The following is a 9212-nucleotide window of genomic DNA, read 5'->3' as shown; positions in this document are numbered from 1 at the left end:
CTCAGACACAGTGCCCTAATATCCGGTAACTGGTCCCTGTGACTCCACTCGGACACAGTGCCCTAATATCCAATAACTGGTCCCAGTGACTGCACCCGGACACAGTGCACCTAATATCCGGTATCTGGTCCCAGTGACTACGCTCTGACACTGTGCCATAATATCCGGTAACTGGTCCCAGTGACTACACTCGGACACCGTGCCCTAATATCCAGTAACTGGTCCCAATGACAGAGCTCGGACACAGTGCACCTAATATCCGGTATCTGGTCCCGGTGACGGCGCTCGGACGCAGTCACCTAATATCCGGTAACTGGTTCCACTGATGGCACAAATATACAGTGCCCTAATATCTCGTAACTAGCACCATTGTTGTCGCTCAGACACAGTGCCCTGATATCCGGTAACTGGTTCCAGTGACTGCGCTCGCACACAGAGCACTAATATCCGCTAAAGTGTCCCAGTGACTGCGCTCAGACACGGTACCCTCATATCCGGCAAAGGGCCAAGTGACGGCGCTCAGACACAGTGCCCTAATATCTGGTAACTGTTCCCAGGAAATGGGCTCAGACACAGTGCCCGGATATCTGGTAATTAGTCCCAGTGGCAGCTTTCGGACACAGTGTCCTAATATCTGTTAACTAGCCGCAGTGATGGCTTTCGGACACAGTGCTCTAGTAACCAACAAATGGTCCAGTTGACTGTGCTTGGAAACACTGCCCTAATATCCGGTATCTGGTCCCAGTGACGGCGCTCAGACACAGTGCCCTAATAACCGATAACTAGTTCCAGTGACGGTGCAAGGAAACAGTGCCCTAATATCTGGTAACTAGCACCAGTGACGGTGCTCGGACACTGTGCCCTAATATCCAGTAACTGATCAAATTGACGGCACTTGGGCAGAGTGACCTAATATCTGGTAACTGATCACAGTGACTGCACTCAGACACAGTTACCTAATATCCACTAAATGGTCCCAGTGTCGGTGCTCGGACACAGTGCCCTAATATCTGGTAAGTGGCTCCAGTGACTGCGCTCATACATAGTGCAGTAATATCCAGTAACTGGTCCCAGTGACTGCACTCGGACACAGTGCACCTAATATCCGGTATCTGGTCCCAGTGACTATGCTCGGACACAGTGCCCTAACATCCGGTAACTGGTCCCAGTGACAGAGCTTGGACACAGTGTACCTAATATCCGGTAACTGGTCCCAGTGACAGCCCTTGGACGCAGTGCCCTAATATCCGGTATCTGGTCCCAGCGACTGTTCTCGGACCCAGTGTCCTGAGATTCGGTTTCTGGCCCCAGTGATGTCGCTCGGACACAGTGTCCGCGATTCGGTGTCTGGCCCCAGTGATGTCGCTCGGACACAGTGCCCTAATATCCAGTAACCGATCACAGTGACTGCACTCAGACACAGTTCCCTAATATCCGCTAAATGGTCCCAGTGACGGCGCTCGGACACAGTGCCCTAATATCCGGTAAGTGATCCCAGTGACAGCCCTCGGACGCAGTGCCCTAATATCCGGTATCTGGTCCCAGCGACTGTGCTCGGACCCAGTGTCCTGATATTCGGTTTCTGGCCCCAGTGATGTCGCTCGGACACAGTGTCCGCGATTCGGTATCTGGCCTCAGTGATGTCGCTTGGATACAGTGCCCTAATATCTGGTATCTGGTCCCAGTGACTGTGCTTGGACCCAGTGTCCTGAGATTCGGTTTCTGGCCCCAGTGATGTCGCCCGGACACTGTGTCCGAGAATCGGTATCTGGCCCCAGTGATGTCGCTCGGACACAGTGCCCTAATATCCGGTATCTGGTCCCAGTGACTGTGCTCAGACCCAGTGTCCTGAGATTCGGTATCTGGCCCCAGTGACTGCACTCAGACACCTGAGACTAGGTAGCAGTGCCCAGTGACTGCGCTCGGACGCATTGTCCTAATATCCGGTAACAGTGCCCTGTTACAGCGCTCAGACACAGTGCCCTAATATCCGGTAACAGCGCCCTGTGACACCGCTCGGACACCGTGCCCTAATATCCGGTAACAGTTATAGCAGGATGCTTCGAAAATAATAATGTGATCACATTAGAGTCACATGGAGTCAACATGGCTTTGTGAAAGACAAGTCGTTTAACTAATTTATTAGAGTTGTTTGAGGAAGCAATAAACAAGTTGGATAAAGGGGAACCTGTAGATGAGGTGTATGTGGATTTCCAAAAGGCATTTGATAAGGCGCCACATCAAAAGTTACTACTCAAGGTAAGAAAGCAGTGTAGGGCGTAACATATTAGCCTGGATAAAGAATTAGGTAGTTAACAGGAAACAGAGAGTGGGATAAATGGGTCTTTTTCATGTAGGCAAGCTGTAACTATTGGGGTGTTACAAGGATCATTGCTGAGACCTCAACTATTTACAATCTATATCAATGATTTGGATGAAGGGATCAACTGTATGGTAGCTAAATTTACTGATGACACCAAGATAGATAGGAGATTAAGTTGTCAAGGGGAAGTAGAAAGTCTGCAAAGGGATATAGGCAGGTTAAGTGAGCGGACAAAGATTTGGCAGATAGAGTATAATGTGGGAAAATATGAACTTGTTCACTTTGGTAGGAAGAATAGAAGAGCAGCATACTATTTAAATGGAGAGAGATTGTAGAACTCAGTGGAACGAATACTTCACATCCGTCTTTACCCAAGAGAATGAGGATGAAGGTATCGAACTCGGGAAGAGAAACTGCGAGGTTCTTTAGCAAATTGATATGGGGAGTGACAAGGTATTGGAGGTGTTGGCAGGCTTAAAAGTGGACAAATCTCCAGGTCCAGATGATGTGTCCCAGACTGCTGAGGGAGGCAAGGGAAGAGATCGTAGGGGCTCTGACCCAAATTTTTAATTCCTCTCTGGCCACGGGTGAAGTGCCAGAGGACTGGAGAACAGCTAATATGGTTCTACTAATTAAGAAGGGCTGTAAAGATAAGCCAGGGAACTACAGACCATTGAGTCTCACCTCAGTAGTAGGGAAACTATTGGAGAAAATTCTGAAGGAGAGAATCTATCTCCACTTGAAGTGGCAAGGTTTGATCAGGGATAGTCAGCATGGCTTTGTCAGAGGAGGGTCAGGCCTAACAAATTTGACTGAATTTTTTGAGATGACCAGGTGTGTAGATGAGGGTAGTGCAGTTGATGTAGTTTATATGGATTTCAGCAAAGCCTTTGACAAGGTCTCACGTGGGAGACTTATAAAGGCAAATGCACATGGGATACAGGATAATTTGATAAGGTGGATTCAAAATTGGCTTAGTTGTAGGAGACAGAGGGTGATGACAGAAGGCTGCTTTAGTGACTGGAAGCCAGTGTCCAGTGGCGTACCACAGGGATCTGTGCTGGGTCCCCTGTTATTTGTCATTTATATAAACGACATAGATGACTATGTGAGGAGTAGGATTAGTAAGTTTGCAGATGACACAAAGATTGGCCGGGTGGTTAACAGTGAGGTTGAGTGTCTTGGGCTACAGGAAGATATAGACGGGATGGTCAAATGGGTAGATAAGTGGCAGATGGAATTTAACCCTGAAAAGTGTGAGGTGATACACTTTTGAAGGAGTAATTTGACAAGGAAGTATTCAGTGAACAGCATGGCACTAGAAAGTTCTGAGGAACAAAGGGACCTTGGCGTGTGTGTCCATAGATCTCTGGAGGGGCATGTTAGTGGGGTGGTGAAAAAGGCATATGGGACACTTGCCTTTATCACTCGAGGCATAGATTATAAAAGTAGGGAGGTCATATTGGAGTTGTATAGAACCTTAGTGAGGCCACAGCTGGAGTACTGTGTGCAGTTCTGGTTGCCACATTATAGGGAGCATGTGATTGTACTGGAGGGGTAGCAGAGATTCACCAGAATTTGCCTGGGATGAAACATTTAAGTTATGAAAAGAGGTTGGATGGACTTGGGTTGTTTGCGTTGGAACAGAGAAGACTGAGGGGCAACCTGATCAAGGCATACAAGATTATGAGGAGCATGGACAGAGTGGATAGGGAGTTAGTTGAAGGGTCAGTCACGAGGGGACATAAGTTCAAGGTGAAGGGCAGGAGGTTTAGGGGGGGATGTGAGAAAAACTTTTTTACCCATAGGGTGGTGACGGTGTGGAATGCACTGCCTGGGAGGGTGGTGGACGCGGGTTGCCTCACATCCTTTAAAAAGTACCTGGATGAGCAATTGGCACATCATAACATTCAAGGCTATGTGCCAACTGCTGGTAAATGGGATTAGGTAGGTGGACCAGGTGTTTCTCACATGTCGGAGCAGACTCAATGGGCCAAACGGTCTCTTCTGCACTTTGATTCTGTGATACAGAGGGATCTGGGTGTCCTGCTACATGAATCACAAAAAAGTCATTATGCAGGTGCAGCAAGTGATTAGGAAGGCAAATGAAATGTTGCTGCTTATTACAAGGGGAACGTACAGGGCCTTGGTGAGACCATATCTGGAGGACTGTGTAGTACTGGTCTCCTTATTTGAGAAAATATATAATAGTCATTCCTGGGATGAAGGGCTGATCCTGTGAAGGGGGGTTGATTAGGTTGGGCTAATTGGAGTTTTGAAGAATGAGATGCGATTTTATTGAAACATAAAAGATCTGAAGAGACTTGACAGGGTGGATACAGAGAGAATGTTTTCTCTTGTGGGGGAGACTAGAACTAGGGGACACAGTTTAAAAATAAGAGGTCACCCTTTTAAGATGGGGATGAGGAAATAGTTTTTCTCTGAGGGTCAGTGGGGTGTGGAATTGAAAGCAGTGGAGCCTGGTCACTGAATTTATTCAAGGCAAAGTTAGATTGTCAAGCGTTATGGGTGGCAGGAAGAAAGTGGAGTTGAGACTACAACCATTGGAACCATAGAAAAGTTATGGCACAAAGAGGCCATTCAGTCAATCATGTTTGCACCAGCTGGAAAAACTAGCCACCCATTCTAATCCCACCTTCCAGCACCCTTGCAGTTTACAGCACTTCAGGTGCAGATCCAAGTACTGTTTTCACGAGTTAAGGGTTTCTGCCTCAACCACCAATCCTGGGTGAAAAAGTTATTCCTAATACCCTTTCTAATCCTTCTACCAATCACCTTAAATCTATACCCCCTGGTAATTGACCTCTCTGCTAGGGGAAACAATTCTTTCCTGTCTACCCTCAATTTGGTACACTGCAATTATGTCACCTCTCAGCCTCCTCTGTTCTAAGGAAAACAACCCCAGCCTATCCAATCTCTCCTTATGGCTGCAATTTTCAAGCCCTGGCAACGTTCTTGTAAATCTCCTCTCTACTCTCTCCAGAGAAATTACATCCTTTCTGTAATGTGACGACCAGAATTGTACACAAAATTCCAGCTGTGGCCTAACCAGCATTTTATACAGTTCCATCATTACATCCCTTTTGTGTTCAATACCTCACCCAATAACAGAAAGCATTCCATTTGCTTTCTTTACCATCTTATTCACCTGTCCTGCCACCTTCATGGACTTGTGGGCATGTACTCCAAGGTCTCTCGCTTCCTCAACCTCTCTCAGTATCCTCCTGTTATTAGGTGATCCCTTGCTTTGTTTGCTCTCCACAAGTGCATTACCTCACACTTCCCTTGATTGAATTCCATCAGTCACTTTTCTGCCCACTCAACCAGACCATTGATATCATTCTGGAGTCGACAACCTTCCTCTTCACTATCAACTACACGGCCGATTTTTGTCATCTGCAAATTTCCAAATCATGCCTTCCACATTTAAGCTCAAATCATTAATATATACAACAAACAGCAAGGGACCCAACACTGAGCCCTGTGGAAGGCCACTGGAAATCCCTTTCCATTTGCAAAAACATGCGTCAATCATTACCCTTTGTTTCCTGTCAGCCATGTTCTTAATGATTGGTGGAAGAGGTGTGAAGGACCAAATGGCCTATTCCAGCTCCCAAGTCCTGTGTCCCAAAAGTATGAAGGCACACTCTGATACCTTCCCAAGTTACTATTTTTCAGGTGAGAACCTAAATTGTCAATATGAATATCCAAATACATTTTCAAGGAGCCACCAGGTAGCAATCAGGCCCAAATGTGGCACTATCATAAAATGTCTTTTAAGTTTGAACCTGAATTATAATTTGCATGGACTTCAAATGAAGATTGGCAAATAAAGCCACAAATGTGAAGGCAAAGATTTATTTCTGTCAAAACTTTTCACAAAAGTTAAACCAACAAGATTGCACAGCATAACTTTACAAAGTTGACATTAAAATCCTAAATGTTTCCAACTGAATTTATCACATAGGATGTTTATTGAAGTGTTCCTCTTCCCAGAGTACAGTCACTGAGGCAGAGTATTGGCTTTTCCTCTCTCCCTATAATCAGCCTCCTCACTTGAAGACCATTTTTCAGTTAATTACAGAAATAAAAAGCACCACCTTACCTGAAGACTCTGCATTTAAAGTTCACATACTGAAGACACATAATGGAAAGTAATATTTGAGATGTACCTTAAACACTACCAGCAATGACAACGAGCAGCCTGCTACATATCAGGGATGCATACAACCTCACCTTTTGCTCTTTGAATAAGAAAACACCTGAATCAAGGTGAACCCTAAAAAATCTGAAGATCCTACAAATTTCACAAAATTCAATCTGCGGTAATTACATTGTGCCCTGCAAACTGATGTGTTTTACAGTTATAAAAAGATTTTAAAATAGTTGTACTTCAGCATTTTGATTTAAACACAGGGCGGTGTACTGGTGTACCAACATAATTTGCTGGCAAGTGCAGGGACACGCATTCACATCTTCATCATCACACAGATCCTCCTGCTACCACCCTAACTATGTGGGAGGCATCATGGGACTGCATCACCCATTGACAGCTGCAGAGTAGATTAACCTGCATCCCCTAACAGCTGGGAACGTGTGCGCTTTAGGAAAAGAAAACTTGAAAGGGACTATACGAAAATTATATAGTAACTGCATATAAAAAAGATTTCATATTTGTATAAATATTTATGAGAATTCAACAACGTTAAACTTTATTTGAAGTCTTCCACTAGACAAAGGCACTTCAAGGTATAAACTTTTACAGAATGTCTACTCAGGTTCCTGGTCCATTTGCAACTCTCAGTCAAGTGCTTCACCCAATCCGGTTCACTTAACTGTGGAATGATGGTAACAAATGTCTGATGACTCACTGTCAATGAGCTATAACAGCAGTATCAAACAGTTGTAGCCCCAATTCTGATCTGACCTTCAGGTCCCTTTGAGGTCTCTGAGGTCTACTCACAGAACCTGCTGTTGCGAAAAACTGACCCCAGAAGAGACCAAGTAGTTTTGGGAACCTGTCCGAAAACATGACTGAGACAGGAATGGGAGAAATGTTAGCACAGTAGACCATTAGGAGTATACAACTCAGGGCAGCTCACAAGGCAGTGCACCAGAAACTAACTGAGATGTGAAAAACTGGAATTTTTGTTTTAAAAAGCATAAACTGAGTCTGTAGAAATGTAAATGTACAAGAGGAGATGCTTGCCATTTGACAGCCAGGTGAGTTCTAAAGTCATTTGGAGAAAGGAGTGTTTAGCACACCTGCTAGTGCTAGGCCTTTGCAGACTGAAAATACTTTTGAATCTGGCTGGAGATATGTTGCCAAAGCTTTCCATGTTGAACTCATGAGGACAAACACAAGAATACCAAATTACAAACAACCACAATAATTTATAATTCAGGAGAAAAAGGGTGCTGATTGGTTGCAAAGGTGACCCTGATTGGCTGAGGTGTTACCATGGCGAAAGCTGGGAGAACTATAGGCACCCCAAGCTCCCAGGTAATTCAAACAAGGCACAAGGCTTGAACCTATTTTTTTTTGATGGCAGAGAACAGGACCCTGCATTTGGATGTATGTCGCTTTTAGCATTCAGGAAGAACGCTATTGCAAAAGCAGTCAGGGCAGAAAATATCAATTTAGAATTTGTTGTTGTGACATTTAACTCTGAGGATTAGGAAAAAAAGCCCAGTGAGGGTTCACCCTTATGCCCCACATTCTCACTGACCTGCACTGGCTCCCTAAGGTACTTGGAAATGCGACCCGAGAACAGAACTGAGTTCAAATGTAATTTCTCCAGTAGTTCACATGAAGAGGCACTCAGGGAATGATAGCAGCAAAAATAAATCAACATAAGTGCACAGGCAGAGGGAGCAGGAGAATAACTGCAGTGAAAGGAACAAAATATTCTGTAAATATTACTTTTGACACTAAGCACCAGAGATATTTCAGTTTGGACAGACCAATTATAATTTCATTGTTTTTTTCTTTATAAAAACTTAATAAAATATCCTACAATAAGTCTTGCCTGAAACATTAATGGACTGGAAACTGGACATTAAACAGATTGTTTGTGAGGCTATTAAAAAAAGCTTGGCATTTCAGAGATCCCACATTGACCCGCCCCCTCTCCGGCACACCGCCCGAGACCCCGCCCAACTCCGACACACTGCCCAACTCCGACACACCGCCCGAGACCCCGCCCAACTCCGACACACCGCCCGAGACCCCGCCCAACTCCGACACCTCCCGAGACCCCGCCCAACTCCGACACACCGCCCGAGACCCCGCCCAACTCCGACACACCGCCCGAGACCCCACCCAACTCCGACACACCGCCCGAGACCCCGCCCAACTCCGACACACCGCCCGAGACCCTGTCCCCGACACACCGCCCGATATCCCACGTTGACCCCACCACCGGAGACCCCACACATTACCCGAGACCCCGCACCCCCCTCCTGCACACCACTCGAGACCCAGCATCACTCCTGCACATCACTCGAGACCCCGCATTTCCCTGCACATCATCCAAGACCCCGCACTCCCCTGCACATCACTCGTGACCCCACACCCCACCCGCACATCACCCAAGACCCCACACTCCACCTGAGACCCTGCACCCCACCCCACACATCAACCGAGAGCCTGCATCCCACCCCACACCCCACCCGAGAATCCGCACCCCACACATCACCCGAGAGCCTGCACCCCACCCCACACATCACCCGAGACCCCGCATTCCTCCCCACACACCACTCAAGACCCAGCATCACTCCTGCACATCACTCGAGACCCTACATTCCCCCCCGCACACCACTTGAGACCCCGCATTCCCCCCCCCGCGCACACCGTCCGAGAACCCGC

This window comes from Carcharodon carcharias, chromosome 10 (genome assembly GCF_017639515.1).
Source record: "Carcharodon carcharias isolate sCarCar2 chromosome 10, sCarCar2.pri, whole genome shotgun sequence".
NCBI lineage: Eukaryota > Metazoa > Chordata > Chondrichthyes > Lamniformes > Lamnidae > Carcharodon > Carcharodon carcharias.
This window is presented reverse-complemented; position numbering follows the sequence as displayed.